Consider the following 20,114-nt stretch of genomic DNA (forward strand, 5'->3'; position numbering starts at 1 on the left):
ACAGGTACATGAAAAGGTGCTCAACGTTGCCAATCAAAAAAATACAAATCAAAACAAGAGTGAGATATCAACCCACACCTTTTGGAATGGCTACTATCAAAAAGACAAGAGATTTTAAAAAGTGTTGTCCAGGATGTGGAGAAAGGGAACCCTGCCCACTGTTATTGGAAGTGCAAATTGGTACAGCCACCATGGAAAGAGTATGGAGTTCCCTTACAAATTAAAAATAGAATTACCATATGATCTAGCAATTCTTTGGGTATACATCCAAATAAGTTTTTTTTTAATATTTTAATAATAAATTTATTTTTTATTGGTGTTCAATTTGCCAACATACAGAATAACACCCAGTGTTCATCCCGTCAAGTGCCCTCCTCAGTGCCCGTCACCCAGTCACCCCCACCCCCCCGCCCTCCTCCCCTTCCACCACCCCTAGTTCGTTTCCCAGAGTTAGGAGTCTTCCATGTTCTGTATCCCCCTCCAATCTCAAAGAGTTATTTGCATCCCCATGGTCCTCTCATGTTTCAGTATTATGCATAGTACTCAAGATATGGAAACATATTCACCAATAGATAAAGAAGATTATATATATATATATATATATATATATATATATATATATAACTGTACCTGATTTAAATAATGTTTAGATGAGATATTTTGGGCCTAGAATTCTGAGTTTTGCTAAAATAAGTTAAGACTTTTGGGGCTAGTGGGCAGAACACATGCATTTTGCGTGTGAGAAAGACATGAGTTTTTTGGAGGGGGCAAGGGCATAATGCTGTGATCTGAATGTTTGGGTCTCCCCTAAATCCATGTGTTGAAAACCTAATGCTCAAAACAATAGTATTAGGAGGTAGGGCCTTTGGGAGGTGATTAGGTAAGAGAGGAGTCCCCAGGAATGGGATGAGTGTCTTCATGGAAAGGACCCTAGCAAGATCCTTTGACCCTCCCACCATAAGAGGAGACAAGGAGAAGTCTGTGTCTGGAAAAGGGCCCTTGCTTGACCATGTGGATATTCTCATCTTGGAATTACAGACTCCAGAACTATTAGACATAAATTTCTATTATTTATAGGCCATCTAGGCAGTCTAACAAAATGGCATTTTGTTATTATTAGCCCAACTAGAGAAAGACAATTATAAAATTTTTTTTCAGTTGTTTTCTTTGTTTTACATCAAATGATTTTGATAGGAGGAAAGGCTTTTATGGAGTGTCTCAATGAAGAGGATGGTTTTTTTCTTTTTGTTTTCTTAGGTGAGAGGAAAAAAAAATATATGTTCAAGTAGAGTCATTATAAGGGATGCCTGGGTGGTTTAACAGTTGAGTGTCTGCCTTTGGCTCAGGCTGTGATCCTGAAGTCCCAGGATTGAGTCCCACATCAGGCTTCCTACATGGGGCCTGTTTCTCCCTCTGCCTGCGTCTCTGCCCCTCTCTCTCTCTCTCTCTCTGTCTTTCATGAATAAATAAGTAAATAAAATCTTAAAAAAAAAAAGAGTCACTATAGAACAAGGTAATGAAAACACAGAAAAGGAGAAAATCACTAGGCAGCAAGCAATTTGGTGGGAGTAGAGTCAAATGGAATACTATGATAATAACATTAAGCATATAATATTTTTAAACTGAAGTATAATTGACATATTGTATTAGTTTCGGGTGTACAACATGATCCTACATCTGCATACGTTGTGAAGTGATCACCACAATAAGTCTAGGTAACATCCATCACCATCCATAGTTATAGAACTTTTTTTCTTATGATGAAAATATATAATATTATTTTCTTTATAGAGATTATAAAACTGAAGCTGAAATGTAAAATAATTCTATTAAGGTAACATACTAGCAAACAACAGTGGGTCTGTCTGATTCCAAAGCCCCCTTTTTTCAACTGCATCAGTCTACCTCTGCACATTCTGTACCCCATTTAAAAACACTAATGTGTATAGGAAGTAAACAAACATTAAACTAAATACTACAATTTTGCTAATGGAGAAACTGCAAGGATTTCCAAAAAGTATGAATGGCGACTATTATCCTCTGGCATAAATATTTGTGTGCATAATACCTGCTACCAACTTTTTTCAATGTGGTGGCTAAAGTCTATGAAAATGAAACAAAGTGAATGTACCTGAACGAACGTTGAGAATAAGCTAATGAATAGATTTAACTATTCAGAATCAAACAATTTACTAGATACTGATAACCACTTAGGGTTGTGGAAAAGTGCATTGTATTTAGAAAAGCAAGTACTGGAATAGAATAGAAGTCGGCACCTCTACTTCTGTATTTGCGACTGTTCAGTACTCATCTAGGAAGACCTTGCTAATTATGTTATTAAGATGTGAGACACCACAGTTCAATGCTTTATTTATGAGTAAACACCCCTCCAATCAACAAATAATAGACTATGAGAGACAATATGTTGTCTGTAATAATTAATATAACATAAATTCCTGCTTAAGTGACTTTTGTTCTTTTTTATACTGGTTTTTTAAAGTTGTTCTGATATTCACATAGCTCAAGGAGTTAGTACAGTCCATGATAAAGGCATACACTTGTAAGACAAAAGCAGATAATATAGGAAAACAAAGTGGATGTGGTTTGAGAAGCAACGTGAATGAATAAGAAAAAAATAGTAAGTTGGTACTATTTTTTGTAAAATAAATAGCACCACCAAAAATAGTAAATTGGTACCAATTCTGAGTATATGGAACCACCAGTCACTATTGCTTTCAATTAATTGATGGACGCAATGAGGTAATGAAGAACCACTGTTGCCCAGTTACTGACATCTACTTTTTATGTGAACTCTTCAAATTCTCAAATCTCGAGAAGATTTGTCACTTATCCAATTACAGTATCAGTTGTCCATCATTTGTGCTATCAGTAAATAGGTGACCACCATCACGGGCACCTAAACATGGAAATCGTGCTAACTTCAAAATTATACTAGGGTATGACATATACAATGGATTAAATTAAGCATCTGTAGAAGTCAGCTGCTATACATTGAACTATACTGAAGATATGTTAAAATCTCATCTCTCTGATAAACTGAGGTTATTCATTTGGGCTCTAATCCAATATGGCTGGTGTCTTTATCACAAGAGAGGGACAGAGATGGAGACAACATCAACAATACCATGTGACTAAGGAGACAGAGATGTTCAGTGATGTATTATAAGCTAAGTAACCCTAATACTGCTGGCACCACCAGAACCTAAGAGAAAATAATGAAAACAATTCCTCCCTAGAGCCGTCAGAGAAAGAAGAGCCTTCTTGACACCCTAATCTTAAATTTCTAGCCCCTAGAACTTTGAGAAAATAAAGTTCTGTTAAGTTACCTAGCTGGTGGTACTTGATTATGGCAGAGCTAGAAAATTACTACATCTCTTTCTAATCCAGAACACTTCCTGTGTATACCTGGGATAAGGGTAATAAGGAGGAAAACCAACAGCTTGGTATGGTGAAAGGTTGAATGCCTCCCTATTAAAATCACAACTCACGCACGCATGTTTGTTTTTCCTGCTTTTGTTAAGCATTGCCCTATAGATTCTAGTTGGTAAAATAAGGCAAGAAACGTAAAACATCCATATTGGAAAGGAAGAACTGGGATTGTTTTTATTTGTAAATAACATGATTTTCTACGTAGAAAACATAATACAGAGTGCTACAGAAACTAATAAGAAAGTTTAACAGGATGCAGGGCATAAAATCAACATATAAATATGCAGCATATTATACATTCTAGTTATGCACAATTGAAACTGAAAATAAAAAAAATCATAATACCATTAACTGTAGCATCAAAAAAATGTGAAATACTTTGGGAAAATTATGATGATGCAAATGGCTTTCACAATAAAAGCTACAAACATTGCTGCAAGAAATTGAAATCTTAAGTAAATGGAGAGATAAATTATGCTTATTTGTAAGAAGATAGTATTTGTAAGATACCAACTTTCTCAGATTGGTCTATAGATTTAATGACAATATTCCAGTTGGTTTCATTTTTGTAGAAAGTGACAAAATGATTCTAAAATTTATATGAAAATGTAAAATTACCACTAGTAGGAAAACACTTTGAAACAGAAAACATTTGAAATATGAACATAGCCTATTTCTAGTGTTATAATAAAGCTACAGTAATCAAGACAATGTAGTATTTACATAGAAAAGCAAAGTAAAAAAAAGTAAAAAAAAAAAAAAAAGAAAAGAAAAGTAGATCTCCGCGATGAAGGAGTCCAGAAATAGAAGAGCAACTGATTATCAACAAAAATTCAAAGCCAATTCAGTTTGAAAAAGGTAGTCATTTCAGCAATTTGTGCTGAAAATTTTGAATATTTGCGAAAAAATAATGTCATTCCACATCTTGAACTGTATACACAAATTAACCCAAAATGCACTCATGTAAGTAAAGGTAAATGCTAAAAGTGTAACATTTCTAGAAGAAAAAATAAGAGAAAACATTTATGACTTTTGGTTATAAATGCATATATTTATCCATCTAAGGTAAAGCACCAAGAAAACAGTCTATATAATAATAAATTCATAACTTGGAACCTATCAAAATTAAAAAAAAAAAAAACAACTTCCCTTCAAAAGACATTCTGGGAGCCCCGGGTGGCTCAGCGGTTTAGTGCTTGCCTTTGGCCCAGGGTGTGATCCTGGAGTCCCAGGATCAAGTCCCACGTCGGGCTCCAGGCATGGAGCCTGCTTCTCTCTCCTCCTGTGTCTCTGCCTCTCTCTCTCTCTCTCTCTCTCTCTCTCTCTCTCCCTATGTCTATCATAAATAAATAAATCTTTAAAACAAAACAAAACAAAGACATTCTAATAAAATGGAAAAACAAACCACAGATTTGGAGAAAATATTTGCAAAGCATAAAACTGAAGAAGAACTTGTACCCCAATGTGCAAAGAACTCACAAAACTTAATAAGAAAAAAAATCTCATACCCCCATCAAATGACCACAATATTTGAACAGACACTTCCCAAAAGTAGATACACAAATGAAAAAAATCACAGGCGACGATAAACAACCACATCAATCTTTCAGAAAATGTGAGGAGTTTTTTGAAAGTCAGCTTTCCTATGACTCTCTTGAGGAGAAATGATAATTTGCATCTGAAAATGTATATTCCTTTTGACAGTTACATCAGACAAGTGCTCCTTTATAACATTTTCCATCAAGATTACTCAATTAATTGCCTTGTTCTGAGCCCATTAAGTATATTAAAATTATAATTTGGGCTTATCATAATAGATTTTTTTAAGAGATGGAAAACATGCTGATCAATCAACAATGTTGAGCTATTTTTTCCCCATTGAAACGGGAAGGGTTGCCATTTAAGGTTAAGTCTTATTCTTCTTGTGAGATAGGTCAATCACCCCACTGAAGCCAATCAATTTATGGTCTGAGAAAACACTGAATTTTGTTCTGCATCCACCATACTTAGTACCAGGCCACAAACAGACTTGACCCCAGCAGCTAACGACCTTCTCGGAGACCCTGCTCATGTAGCCAGGGAATTCTCTTTTTTAAATAACATTTTTAACTAACACCTTTAGGAATTCAATTATCGGAGACTAATTATCATAGAATCTCCCATAATGGGGTATGAATTAGAAGTCAAGTCGCATTTGGGGCCAGTGAACTGTATTCTGTTCTGTAGCCATAGTGTGCAGAATTCCTTCTCAGGGATAGCGCAGAGTTTGTAATGTGCTTGTAGTGGAGCCCTGATGCTTGTTTCTTTGCTTTTTTGTATTGCAAGTTCCTGAACTTGAGCTTTGATTGCTGAAGCATCCATTTAAAAGAAGCCTCCACTTCAAAGAAGGTTCTTTGGAAAAACACAATGGGGACTCCTGGCTGGCTCAGAGGTTGAGCTTTCTGCCTTTGGCTCAGGGCCTGATACCAGAGTTCCAGGATCAGGTCCCACACCGGGTTCCTCGCATGGAGCCTGCTTTTCCCTCTGCCTGTGTCTCTGTCTCTGTCACTGTGTCTCTCATGAATAAATAAATCTTAAAAAAAAAAAAAAAGAAAAACAAACACATTGCCAGCCACAGGTCTAAAGAGCCAGGCCACCTGCCCACACTGAGGTGCTTAAAGATCTTGTCCAAAGATCTTGCCTTATCTAAAGATCTTGATAGGGATCCCTGGGTGGCGCAGTGGTTTAGCGCCTGCCTTTGGCCCAGGGCGCGATCCTGGAGACCCGGGATCGAATCCCATATCGGGCTCCTGGTGCATGGAGCCTGCTTCTCCCTCTGCCTGTGTCTCTGCCTCTCTCTCTCTCTCTCTCACTGTGTGCCTATCATAAGTAAATAAAAAAATTAAAAAAAAAATAAAGATCTTGATAGATTTAGATAAGTGCCCATTGGTCCACTTGCATTTTTCTCTTCCCCTGCTTTTAGGTCCCACTGCTATGTTTTAAATTTACCAATAAGGAGTGAACCCTTGAAACCTCAGGCCCCCATCCTTGACCTCAATAAAAGCAGAACCCCAGGGCCATGTGCTCCGTCTCTCTCTACCTGCAACCTCACTGTGTGGCCCCATGTGGGCTGTGTAATTTCCAAGTGCTATAAGTAATAAACTTTTTCTTTTTTTCTTTTCTTTTCTTTTCTTTCTTTTTTTTTTTTTTTTTTTTTTTTTTAGTTTCTTGATAGTTGTCACTAAAGGGCACCTTGCAATCGTAAGAACTACAGGTCAGATCCAACCTCAACATTGGTTACTCATAGACATAGACCAGCACAAAATATATTACAATTTATTTGTATGGATTCCTTGAAAAAACACTTCTAAGGAATAGGAAGCATGAATTTTGGTATCTTTTATGTTTGAGAGCTAATTCATCTTAGAACTTCTTTCTGGAAAAAAAAAGTGTTTCTGCACAATAGCCAACACTTCTCAGAAAAAAGAGAGCACCCTTTTTGCATTGATTTGGATTTCTGGTGTAGTTACTACAGAAAGAATTTTTTTTTTTGTAGGTCCCATCATAATTATGTGTACCAATCTCAGTGATAACCTAAAACTTCAATTATACACTTTCTCTAGAGAATTGAATTTCCTGAACACTAACCTTGGTTATTAAGATGAAGAAAATTTACATTATCTTTTAATTCTCCAACTGAATCAGCACACTTAATGATATTGTTTTTAATACTATTATATGAAATTATATCAATATGTTTTTTTATTTCCCCTCATATATTCACATTTGCTATTTTTGATATATATTTACTTTTTATTACCTAGCACGTACCACAAATTGTATGTGATACTAGAAATACAGATATTAATTACTTATCATCTGTGGACTGAGCACAACATCTAATGAAAAGAAGAGATATATAAGCAAGCAATTATAAGCAATGCATATTATATGCCCTGTAAGAAAAATATAAACATGGTGTCTGAGCTAATATCTCTAAAATGTCATTGTTTACTTTGCCACAATTGTCAGTAAAGCAAGTGTTTTAAAATTGAAATCTCAGTATTAATAGAGACAGACGGGTTCAACATCTACTTAAGTCATGTGTTTTACATAGTAGTCATCGTTTTTAATAAGATATATACATATATATATATATATATATATATATATATATCGTTCAGCTGCCATTTATAATAGTAACTAAGTGCCAAAAACTGTTATTATGCTAAGCAGAAAATAATGGTTTCTATTGTGAGAAAAAAAGGGCAATAACACCAGTCCTCTGAATTGTCAACATATACATTTCAATCTCAGAAAGCACCTGTGAGATTTAAATGAGAAAAAAAAAAAAGATCAATAACTATAAACTATGCTACTTGGGTATATTTCATGTTAGAAAAAGTTGTACTTATTTTCTTTGGGATTCTTGGTTAAGAAAATATTCAAAATCATGGTATGCATTAACCTCTCCTAATCTACCTGATGTTAACTGTCCACACGTACGGCATTTTCGTCTAGTCATCGTCGACAGCCCTGGTATCCTGGAGCAGGATGTGGCATACAGACCAGCTCACACAGTGTTTCTGTGTTCCCTGCCTTCCTTTCTGGTGACCAAGTTCATAATTCAGCTCATTCAAACTGTGCAGTCGGCCCTGGGAATTCCCCAAACACATACTTCAGCATCTCTGCACTGAGGATGTTGACTCTGTGATGGGGAAACTGAAGGACTCTGTAAAATCTGCTTTTTGCTCCTTTTTTCTGTTTCTATTCCCGCCAGGACCTGTACCCCCACTTTACACATGTCTTGTAATGCAAATAGCATGTGTGGTTCTTGTCAGGGACAAAGAATCAATGGTTTCTCTAGAATAGATAACATTGAAGGAAGGACCTGGTGACAAAGACCTGACGAAGCTACCATATGCATATTCCAGAACACCTGAGCTAGACATCTCAACGACAGGACCCCTTGACTCCAGGGAGGAGCAGTTGGGTCTTCACCTTTGTTCTCATTGGTTCCCGGAAACCCAGAAGACCCATACACCTGATCACTGCCCTCAATAAAACCCCCAGACCCTGAACAAAGACAAGACTCATGCTCCTATCCATCCTGAGTCTCCCAGAAGCTCCGTCCGTATCTACTCTCTCTTTCCTTCAATAAACTCTTCTCTCACTTCTTGCTGACTCACAGTTGATTTCCATTCTATGTGAAGCCAAGGATTCTCTTGGTTGGTCCCGTGGTACCCCCTCCGGGCCCCCAGAGCCTGCCTGCCAGTACAGTTGGATAAAATAAAACTCTTTCCCGTGCATCACAGTGTCTATCACGAAGTTGCAAACCCCATTAATTCGTTAATAGTTTCTACAGCCTAGACGGTACTTATTTTTGAGACATTTTTCTTCTGCACTTGAGTTGCCTATGTTCCTTTCAAAAGTAAGTGAGCAAAATCTCATCCTGATATTTCATTGCTAATACGGGCCACATTTTCACCCAGTTTTAATTTTTGGAGAAATTCTCTGCAAGTTATAGTACATGAACTATGATTCTGTGCCTGTATTAGGCACAATAATTCAAATAGGGGTGTGACTGCTGAAATTTGTACAAAATTTCACAAACTTTACCCTGAAGTAATACTTAAAAATAAAGTTTAATTTACTTTACTTATAACCTGTCATCACCAGGTCAAAACTGGTCAGTCTCTGAGTCACATGTTTTAGAATATTAGACATATATAAGGACATAAAAATATTTATTCAAATTTGAGTTGAAGAATAAAACTGTGTCTCATTCCCCACAGGTGCCTCTGATTGTAATACTTGATGGCTTCTTTTTTTTTATTATAAGTTTTAAAAATAAACTAAAACTTTCCTCCTTCCATTTGAAACCTACGTATTTTCTCAATTAAAGCATTGCAAATATCCCAAACATACAGGAATATTAAAAACTCACACCTTCAGAATTGTGTTGAGGTTTACAACATTCAGATACTTGGACTTTCAACTCAAACAATCTATGATTTCACATACGTGCTCACACAGGGACACATGCACACGTATTCTGAATTATGACGAGCAGATAATAATAGAAACAATAGTCTGTAAATCTGATTGTAAATATTAGCTGATTTGATAGCTTGAATAGATTTCTTAATGCTGTAGAGCAAGAAGCATTCACATGAAACAATCAGCATTATAGTGATGAAACTTCTTTTTACCCCATTACTTATTTAAAATGTAATAAAATGCATCATGCATTTCTCCTGCCATCAGATAATGGAAGAAAAATGGCATTGGTGAGACTGACCTGAACAACATTTGTTTTCAGGAAATGTATTCTTGAACAAGCAGCTGAAGCCCTTGCAGCAGTTTGTGTACTTGATGTATAAAGCGTTGAATACGCAAGAAAGCATTTCGCGGGGTCAAAAATGAAACACATTTGAACCTGCTGTTAACATTCAGCAAAATATACTGCAGATATTCTGGAATCTGTTTTTTTTTTTTTTTTAATTTCCTGTCACTGTGGATCAGATGCCGTGCAACCTACATAGAAAATGATGGCATAAATTCCGTTTCCATAAGAATCTGCTTTGCAATAGAAGAAGAATGGACTGTTACCAATTCAGCTGCAGAATCTCACTGCACTGCATCTTCTCTGACTTCTGAAATCTTTAGCTCTAATAGAAATCATTTACAAGGATTTGAGCGTGTCCGTGAAAGTGACATACAAGTTAAAAAATATGATAGAGAAGATTTAGTTGGAATCAAACTCCTTCATAAAAGACAAGTATTTCCCCTTCTAAATTCAAAGTAAAAATATGTGACCAGTGATGCCAAGTTTTTCCCTTTGATCAGATCGTTTTGTTATTCTTATGCACTCTGATATCATGGCACATAAGTTGGTATGTCATGACATCAAAATAATGTGGCTATCAAGAAAGAAACAAATACAAAACAAAGGGTGAGAGGGGAAATATTTAATTATATCTCAAGAGTCTTTTATCCTGGCAGTAAATCACACACACACACACACACACACACCTGCATATGTACAAATGGTATATCCCTTTAACATTTAAAAAGCAAGTAATCTGGATTGTATTTCAGAAAAATGGAAATGTGGGCAACTTTCATATTTTAAAATAACTATAGTTGGGGCACCTGGGTGGCTCAGTCGGTTGAGCTTCTGACTCTTGGCCTCAACTCAAGTCTTAATCTAAGGGCCGTGGGATAGAGCACCAATAGAGCCCTGCATCCAGCTCTGTGCTGAGCAAGGAGTCTACTTGAGACTCTATCTCCCTCTCCACCGTCCTTCCCCACTTCTGTCTCTCTCTCAAATAAATAAATCATAAAAAAATAACTACAGTTAAGATATATTTTGTTTTTTTTTATTTTTTATTTATTTTTTAAGATTTTATTCATTTATTCATGAGAGACACACAGAGAGAGGCAGAGACACAGGCAGAGGGAAAAGCAGGCTCCCTTGGAGGAGCCTGATCTGGGACTCGATCCCAGGACCCCGGGGTCATGACCTGAGCCAAAGGCAGATGCTCAATCACTGAGCCACCCAGGTGCTCCAAGATATATTTTAATAGAATCATTCTTCACATTTCTTAAACTCAATTCAACTATTCTAGAAATTAACCATTTTTTCATGTTTATTAAATTGTGGTATTATTTTTATCAATGTCATAAAAATTCTGTTGGATGTCTTGTCATGATACCTGTATCATGTCAAATTTCCCCAATATTCTAACTAATCAGTAGCATCAGACACAGTCTCAATTAATTGGCATTCTTTACTCATAATGCCTCTTTTTGGCTAATGTTTCTTCTTCACTAAAGCTTTATAGTCCAGGATCCAATATCTGTATAGTAACTAATTTAATATTCATAATAACTATTTTCTCCTTCTTATGAATGATATTTTCAAGATGGTGATCATTATTAAATGTTAACTTACTCTCCTAATGGCATACAGTCAGTAGCAAATTGTTGAGCTAGAATCTAAGTTAGAGAAGTCTGGCTACAGAAGCTCTGTTCTTCACAGCTACAGACATTGTCGCTGAAGGCGATGGTGTCAGAAGATCCTGTGGCCACTTTGATCCACATAAATGTTCATGAACAGCCATTATGTCTGATGAGTGGTGCATTCAAAAGCCCACTATACGAGGTGACACTCTACCAATTTAATACCAACTTTGGGATTTTCTAATTACGGAAACATATTCAACATCGTTGACTCTATGGGTTTCCATTTCCTGCTTGCAAAATGAGCATAAATCTATCTAATTCATTAAACCTTTTAGTTTATAGTGACATCGAATGAGATTTAGAAGAAAAAATATTTTTAAACACATACTTGAAAATTTAAAATTATAGTCATAGCAGTAGAACAACCAAAGAACACACTATAGACCAGATAAACACTGACTATAAACTCAATAAAGATCTAAAAATAAGTAAGGACAGCAAATGAAAAAAAAAAGAAAAAGATTCCAACACATTTAAAATAGGCAAAGGTAGGGGCACCTGGGTGGCTTGGTCAGTTAGGTGGTTAAGTAACTTCCTTTGGCTCAGGTCATGATCCCAGGGTCCTCAGATCAAGCCCTGCATCTGGCTTCCTGCTTAGAGGGAAACTGCTTCTCCTTTTCCCTCTACTATTCCCTCTGCTTATGCTCTCTGGCTCACTCTCTCTGTGTCAAGTAAATAAATAAAATCTTTTTTAAAAAATAGGCAAAGGGAAACCTATGGAAAATAATAAGTAGGCAGCTTTTCTATTTTCTTATCCTCATCACCTAACCCTGTTGCTAATGTTACTACTGTAGCCATAAGACTATTGGAATAAAAAAAAAATCTAATTCTCAAATTTTAATGATGATAAAAAGTCACATAACTGCACAAATGGACTTCAGGTCTCCTGCTTGACTATTTATCAAAGACAGGGAGAAAATAACCTTGTCCTTATATCTCCACTGTGTTATCCACTATTGTTCTCAGAATTATCCTGGTCACCAGAAGCAGAAGCATCTGTGAGCATGTTAGGACCTCATGGACCCCACCTTGACCTACTGAATCAAAATCTCTAGGGATGAATCCCAGTTAACAACATTCACAAACTCTCTAGGTGATTCTTATATACGCTAGTGTTTGAGAATCACTGCTCGACACCAAAGAAATCTTCATTGTTGTGCACTTGAATAAGAAATATATCGATAGTGCTTATGTAACTGTCCAGCTGGATTTGTGTACAAAGATCCAAGCCAGGAAGAAAGGACCTATTTATTCAGTGAACATTCGAATGTCTTATCTAGGCATGGACCCGGGATGCATTCTGAGGTCAAAACAGTGAATAAAGCATAGCTCTTGCCTTTGCATAACTCAAATAAATAACTGTAAGAATTAGTAGAAACTCCCAAATCAAGACACCTCATCAAATCTAGAGGGATTAAAATAACTACCAAGAAGGTGATATTCGAGCAGCATGTTGACAAGCATATCAGTTTTAGGAAATAATCTAAAGAACAATGCTTGATTGGAAAGCCAGAGAGAGCATGTTCAAAGCCGTGGCGACATGAGGAAGTTTGGCCAATTTGGAAAACTGACAACAGGAGTCCTGTAGCCAACAACTAAAACACAGATACAAAGGTTGTAACAGGGAGAGAGAGAGAGAGAGAGAGAGAGAGAGAGAGAGAGAAGAATTGTGAGACAGGAATCAGAGATGTAGACAACGCTGCAGTGTATGTCATCCTGTGAAATGAAATTGGACTTGATCCCATGTTGCTTATGAGACTCACTGAGAAGTTTCAAGAAAGGTGATGATGTGCTAAGATTCTGGTTTTGGGAGCAGGATGTCAGGTGATTTAGAGGGCAGGGATAGATGCAAAGGACCCAACTAAGAAGATACTGGAGTTGATAAGAGAAATAAAAATGCATCCTAAATTATGAGAACGGCAGCAAGGATGAAGAAGAAGGTATGATTTCCAGAGATGTGTGTGCATGCTACGAATAAAATCTGGAATACAAGAAAAGGTGTATTTGCGATAGAAGACAAGTTTAGTTCGGAGCCTGCCACTTTGAAGTTGCTGGGGAAACACTGAATCAAAGATTTTTTAGCAGAGGAACATTCTGGGTTAGAGATACTATTAGCATGCAGGTGACAGCCGATCCCAGAGGAACCGATGACAACTCTGAGAGAGACAGTCAGAGAAGAAGACCAAGAGAGTCGGACGGGGGAATGAGAAAGGAAGGGAGCGTGTTAAGGCCAACGAGGGTCGGTCTTGAGGGTGGTGCTACACTGAATTGGACAAGATAGAGACCATTGAACGATCAGGAGAAAATCAGTTCAGCAGAGCAAAGGAAGCTGAACAAATAGTTTGAAATGTTGAGGACTACAAGGAAACCACGTGGCTGGAGAGTGAAGGCACAGTTTAGAAAGGACATGGGGTTGTTGAGTTTTGCTTTTATTTCTTGTGAAAGAATACTTTTTAAATTTTTTTAAAAGATGGGGGAGGAGGGGCACCTGGGTGGCTCAGTGGTTGAGTTTCCGCCCTGGGCCCAGGCTGTGACTCTGAGGTCCTGGGATCGAGTCTCACATCGGGCTCCCTGCATGGAGCCTGCTTTTCCCTCTGCCTGGGTCTCTGCCTCTCTCTGTGTGTCTCTTGTGAATAAATAAATAAAATATTTTAAAAAATGATATAAAAGATGGGAGGTTTTCGAGTAGGTTTGTTCCAAGTCAATAGGATCCGGCAGAAAAGAAAAAACGTTAAGTTTCCCGAAAGAGGAAATAATTAAAGACATAAGGCAAGCCATCAAAGCATCAAGCTTTGATTTTCTGTGATAGTAGGTCCCTAAAGCCACACAGTCCAAAGCAATTTGTCAAGGTGCCCACTGATTCCAAGCAGCCTTTATTTTATTCATTTTACCACAGGGCAAATTTTTAAATTCAGGACATGTCCTCTGGCCCTACTGGCTTCTCCAGTCTTATTGCTTACCCTGATTCACTTCAGTGAGTTGACCTCCATTCTCCAGTAATTTCTTTCATGGCTTCCTCTCTGTCATGTTATCATATCCAATTTTGAGAACTTTTTGATTCAGTAACTCTCCAAAGACCTCAAACGCCCTCAGCTGAAGCATACTGAGGCCAGTACTGATCCTTCCACAAGGGTCAGGATTTGGATACTGATACTGTTGTAAAATCATACTCAGAACATGGGTGGAGGCATTAGCTTTTGATGTAGAATGAGACTTCTTTTGTTTGTTTGTTTGTTTGTTTTTTCCCTTTCAAGTTGAGAGAATGAAAGGTAAGAATGAATCTGAGCAGTCCAGGAGGCAGTAAGTCCTCACTCCATGGCTCAATTCCTGACTTCTGAGATTGGAAAGATTATTGATGCTAAAGGTAACGAGTCAAGGAGAGAAAGTTGCAGAAGTTAAACAAACGTTTGTTTGTTTAACAAACAAATAAATAAGAGAAATGGCTGTAGAAAGCAAGAGAATGACCACCAAGGGCCTTGGTTTCTTGTCCTAAGGTTGTGCTGGGCTTATCTTCAACGTCATTTGCCATTGTTTTTGTAAGGCTCCGCATTATTTTGGGTGTAGCTTTTGAGTAGGCCAGTGGCAGTTACGTCAATCTCTTACGGCTGCCATGACAATGATCCACACACTAGGCAGATTAAGACAATAACCATCCACTGCCTCACAGTTCTGGAGGGTAGAAGTCTGAAATCAAAGGGTCAGGGGGCCATGCTCCCTCTGAAGTATCTGGAGGGAATCTGGCCCCTGACTTTATCTAAGCCTGGTGTTGCCGGCAATTGTTGGAATTCTTTGTCTTGTAGAAGTATCTCCCTATACTCCCGTCTTCCATCATCATATGGCATCCTCCCTGCATGACTTTGCATTATCTGTGATATATCCCTTTGTGTGTCTGACTCTATGTTTCTTCCTTTTTTTAAAAGATTTTAAAGAAAGAGAGAGAGAGAGAGAGAGAGAGAGAGAGGCAGAGACACAGGCAGAGGGAGAAGCAGGCTCCCTGCAGGGAGCCCGATGTGGGACTCGATCCCAGGTCTCCAGGATCACACCCTGGGCTGAAGGCAGGTGCTAAACTGCTGAGCCACAGGGGCTGCCCTATGTTTCTTCCTCTTATAAGGATGCCAGCAATACTGGATTAGCACCCAGGCTATGACCTCATCCTAAATTGATTCCATCAGCAAAGACCTCAGTTCCAAATAAGGTCATAGTCAGAGGGACTAGGAGTCACAATTTCAATATGTCTGTTCAGAGAAACAAACGAAACAGTAACATCTGTAACGATTGAGCTGCAGTGATGCAGGGTGGCAGCAGGAAGGCTATAGAAAAAACTACAGAAAAAAAACAATGGCCAGAAATTGTCCAAAAGAGCATATCAATGAGCTGATGAGGAAGAGATATGTGCTGAACAAAGAAGAGAGGAAATTACCAGAATGTTACTAGATAAGAATTGCCCAAGTTATAAAATATGCTGTTTGACTAAAAATCAGGGTAATTACGCTTCTCATGTTGTATTTTAAGTTTAAATTTCTGTGGCAAAGGGAATTCTCATTTTTTAGTCAGTAAGAAACATAAAGAGAAATAAATAAATTTTAAACTATACATTAATTCATAACCAATTTTATTATATTTTTATTTTATTATTTTTTAAAGATTTTATTTATTTATTCATGATAGTCACACACAGAGAGACAGACAGGCAGAGACACAGGCAGAGGGAGAAGCAGGCTCCATGCACCGGGAGCCCGACATGGGATTCGATCCCGGGTCTCCAGGATCACGCCTTGGGCCAAAGGCAGGCGCCAAACCACTGCGCCACCCAGGGATCCCCATAACCAATTTTAGATATGAATTGAAATATTTAAGTAAATGAATAACAATGGAATGAACAAAAATTAAAAATGAATAAAAATTGAAATATTTAAGTAAATGAATAAAAATTAAAATAAAAATATTTAAGTAATGAATAAAAATAGTATTGCTTTTTAACATGATAAAATTTTTGAGTAATTAATTGATATAAGCCACTTACTTTGATGGATTATATATTATGCAAATACTATATTATAACATCTGAAGCTCAATGTGTCAAAGCCGCAGGAAATATCAAAACCTAAAATAATTATCAACAGGATAGAAATTACTGTTGATTGGTTTATGGTGTCTTGGCGGAGACTCAATTTCAATAATGTACCTACCCACTTTTGAATCTTTTCCATAGACTGTCTCCTAATACAATGGTACATGATAAAATAATCTCAGGAAATATTATTAACAATGCATATTAATTATTAAATAATGTCACAGGGAACTTATATGTACTCTGAATCACTGCAATACCCATTGCTTTAGGGTCAAGTAGTTACCACCTTTAATCTTACATATGTCAGTTTTTGGTTAGAAAGTGTATCTAGGTAAAAGAGCACTTGAATGCTCGTTGTTGACCTTCTTATATATCCTGGAGAGCTATTTGTCTAAAAAATAAGCTAATTTACAACTAACAGACCATAAACGTTAATATCAAATTTGGTTTTCATTTTCCTTATGCATGGTTAAGACAGAAAGGTGAATTAATGTATCCGGCCAGCCCATGACAGAAAAGCAGTAATGCATATCAACCAAGCACTGTGTACCACAAACACATACTGCCTGTTTTTAACGTGGTTCCTAAATTTTGATTTGGTTTCCTCTTACATGAGAGATGATAAGATGGAATGTCAAGGAATAGTCCCCTTGCCTAGAGCTAGCTGAAATGGTAAACATTTATTTATGTTTGATGACAACATCTCAGGGACAAGGAAAGCAGATTAGCAATCACTATGAAGTTTATACTATTTTACTTAATTTAAGGTAGTAGCAATATTCAAATTATGTTTCACCCAACTTTTTTATCTTCTATCTCCATTCTTGTTTTCCATGTCTCTTAATCTTATTTTAAAATTTTCTACTCTATATATTTGTAGACCGAATTACATCCTTTTAAAAAGAATGGTTTAGAAATTAAAGACGTGTCAAAATGTCTTAGCTAAAAAAAAAAGGCTTAGCTTAAATATGCATAATCTAGATAGATTGACTAGTTGCTTCTACCTATTTATCTATCTATTTATGTATCCTTCTATCATCTACCTATCATCTCTCCGTCTATATCCAACATCTCAAAAAAATTTTATGGGGAATATCAAGTAAAGCATACTAACTTAAAGGCTGTGATTTCAGATTGCCTACTATAGATGATTAATATGTGAAATATGCAACATGAATTTTGAACTCTTTGTATGTCATTTTACTTGAAAATTTTTTCATTAGAGAAAATATAATATTTTAGATGTCCACTAATTAAAGTTGTCACAGGGCAAATTTCCTTCACTGTTAGGATTTTAAAAAAATCATACGTACTTTGAAAGGTACCTTAAGCATTGTATGTAATTATCTTAGAACAACATGAATAATATCAATGAAAACAAGGATGTGTTTCATAATTTCATATTATTTTGTATCACTTTGTATATTGAATTCTAGTGTCATGGACTTTTAAATCTCTGAAAAGGAGTTATAATATCAGCTTACAATTCATGATGGGGCTAAAAATGAAAGATTTTTGGTTGAAAGGAAGGCAGTGGACCCTTAAAAGACAATAGAAAAAATTCACTTTTCAGAAGATGACCAATAATTAAAGATTAATTAGAAAGTGGACTAAGCTTGAGAAAATTTCTAAACATCTCATATATATATATTCATTGAGATTCATAGTGAAATATATTCTCTATATTTATTATCACACTTGACAGGAGTAATCAATCTGCTGACAAATTTCCATAATAGATTGTCACTAAATTCACAGTACTCCCACCAATTTTTTTTTAAGATTCTATTTATTTATTCATGAGAGATGCAGAGAGAGAGAGGCAGAGACACAGGCAGAGGGAGAAGCAGGCTCCATGCAGGGAGCCCGATGTGGGACTTGATCCCAGGACCCTGGGGTTCATGACTTGAGCCAAAGGCAGACGCTCAACCACTGAACCACCAGGCATCCCTATTTTAAATGTTTTGAAACAGGATCTGATTACAGAAGGCACAGTTATTCTCTCCTCTGATTTGAAAAATAATCATCTTATTCTGTTATTTAGATAATTACCACCTTGCTTAAAGTGAGATAAATGAATAAACTCTTCAAATTATTAATACAAAGACATAAATGTATGCAAATCCAGATTGCATTAAACAAGCATCTAATTGCTCTTAACTTAAAGTCATTCTTAATTGAAACTCTTTAAATTAAGTATCTATACATATTCCATTTTTTATATTGAGATACACAGATGATGAAGAGACAGATCCATTTGTATCTACTTCCTTATGTCCATTCATCTCTCCCTTGTCTTACCAGAATGAATTAAAGTGTGGCTTTTAACAAAAATGAATCACTACATAAATAAATATATAAAACACTTAGGATAAGAAACTACTTTGGAGAAGTAAATAAAGGAAACAGGGCAAAGTGGAAATAGAACAGCAATATTTATAGAAATTAAAGATGTTAGCACACGGAATTCATGACCATGACCCCATAGGTATTTTCCCCCACCCTTCTATTTTGTGGATTATGATTCTAAGCACTTTCAAGAATTGCCATATATAATCATAACAAGTTCCCCCTGAGAGAAGAGCTATGCTCCCGTACCATGAGAAAGCTGACACAGAGAGGTTGAGTCACCAGCTAAGGTCATGCTGCTGGCAGGTGGCTGCTTTCACATTCAGAAGTCGAACTCCAAAGTATGATCTCAACCATTACAGAGGGCTTCACACTTTTTTTCCTAGAGGAAGACTATGATCTTGGCTTTAATTTTCATCTCAACCAAAGAAACAGAATCCATCGAATGACCCAGAGTGTCCATAATATAAACACAGGTCAGTTGTACCGATCATGAGTCTCCACAGGAGAGACTAAGGTAAAAATTCTCAAAAGCATTGTCAAGGTGAATATAAATAGTATCCTATTCCTTTTTCTTATAACTTTATAAAAATTCTAAAAAGCATTGTCAAGGTGAATATAACTAGTATCCCATTCCTTTTCTGTGTAAGCAATGACAAATCAGTTTTAAGAAAAAATTGGGAGGAGTTTGAGTCAGATTGTGGATACGGGTTTGTGTAATCCAAATAAATACCTGCCTGGAGCACTTGTTGAAGTCATGGTTAACTTTACAGGGCAAAATAAAGAACAAAAAGATTCCCTAAAGGGACGACTGGGTGGCTCAGCAGTTGAGCATCTGCCTTTGGCTCAGGATGTGATCCCTGGGTCCTGGGATCAAGTTCCACATTGGGCTTCCTGTGTGGAACCTGCTTCTTCCCCTCTCTGTGTCTCTGCCTCTCTCCCTGTGTCTCTCGTGAATAAATAAATAAAATATTTTTTTTTAAAGGTTCCCATAGACTGTCCTCTGAACTAGACATTGGAAAAAAAATGGGTAGAGTTAAGATGACTCTCTTTGACAATATCTATTTTATTCTAGTGAGGAACTAGAAGGCATCGATCTTGCCAAATTCGTGTAGCCCCCCATTCTCTCTCTCTCTCTCTTTTTTTTTTTTTTTTTTTTTTTTTTTTAGCATCAGAGCTAATTAGCTATAGATGTTTTTTGGTTTGGTTTTGTTTTCCCAAATAAAATGGAACG

At 36.7% G+C, this 20,114-nt stretch overlaps 1 protein-coding gene across 1 annotated transcript in view; it reads right to left on the reverse strand.

The window, feature by feature from the left end:
• The window catches only part of CDH18 (cadherin 18), a 947,353-nt gene that overhangs the window by 689,139 nt on the left and 238,100 nt on the right, over positions 1 to 20,114 (reverse strand). The gene's annotated exons all lie outside the window — the stretch shown is intronic.

This window comes from Vulpes lagopus, chromosome 3 (genome assembly GCF_018345385.1).
Source record: "Vulpes lagopus strain Blue_001 chromosome 3, ASM1834538v1, whole genome shotgun sequence".
Classification (NCBI taxonomy): Eukaryota; Metazoa; Chordata; class Mammalia; order Carnivora; family Canidae; genus Vulpes; species Vulpes lagopus.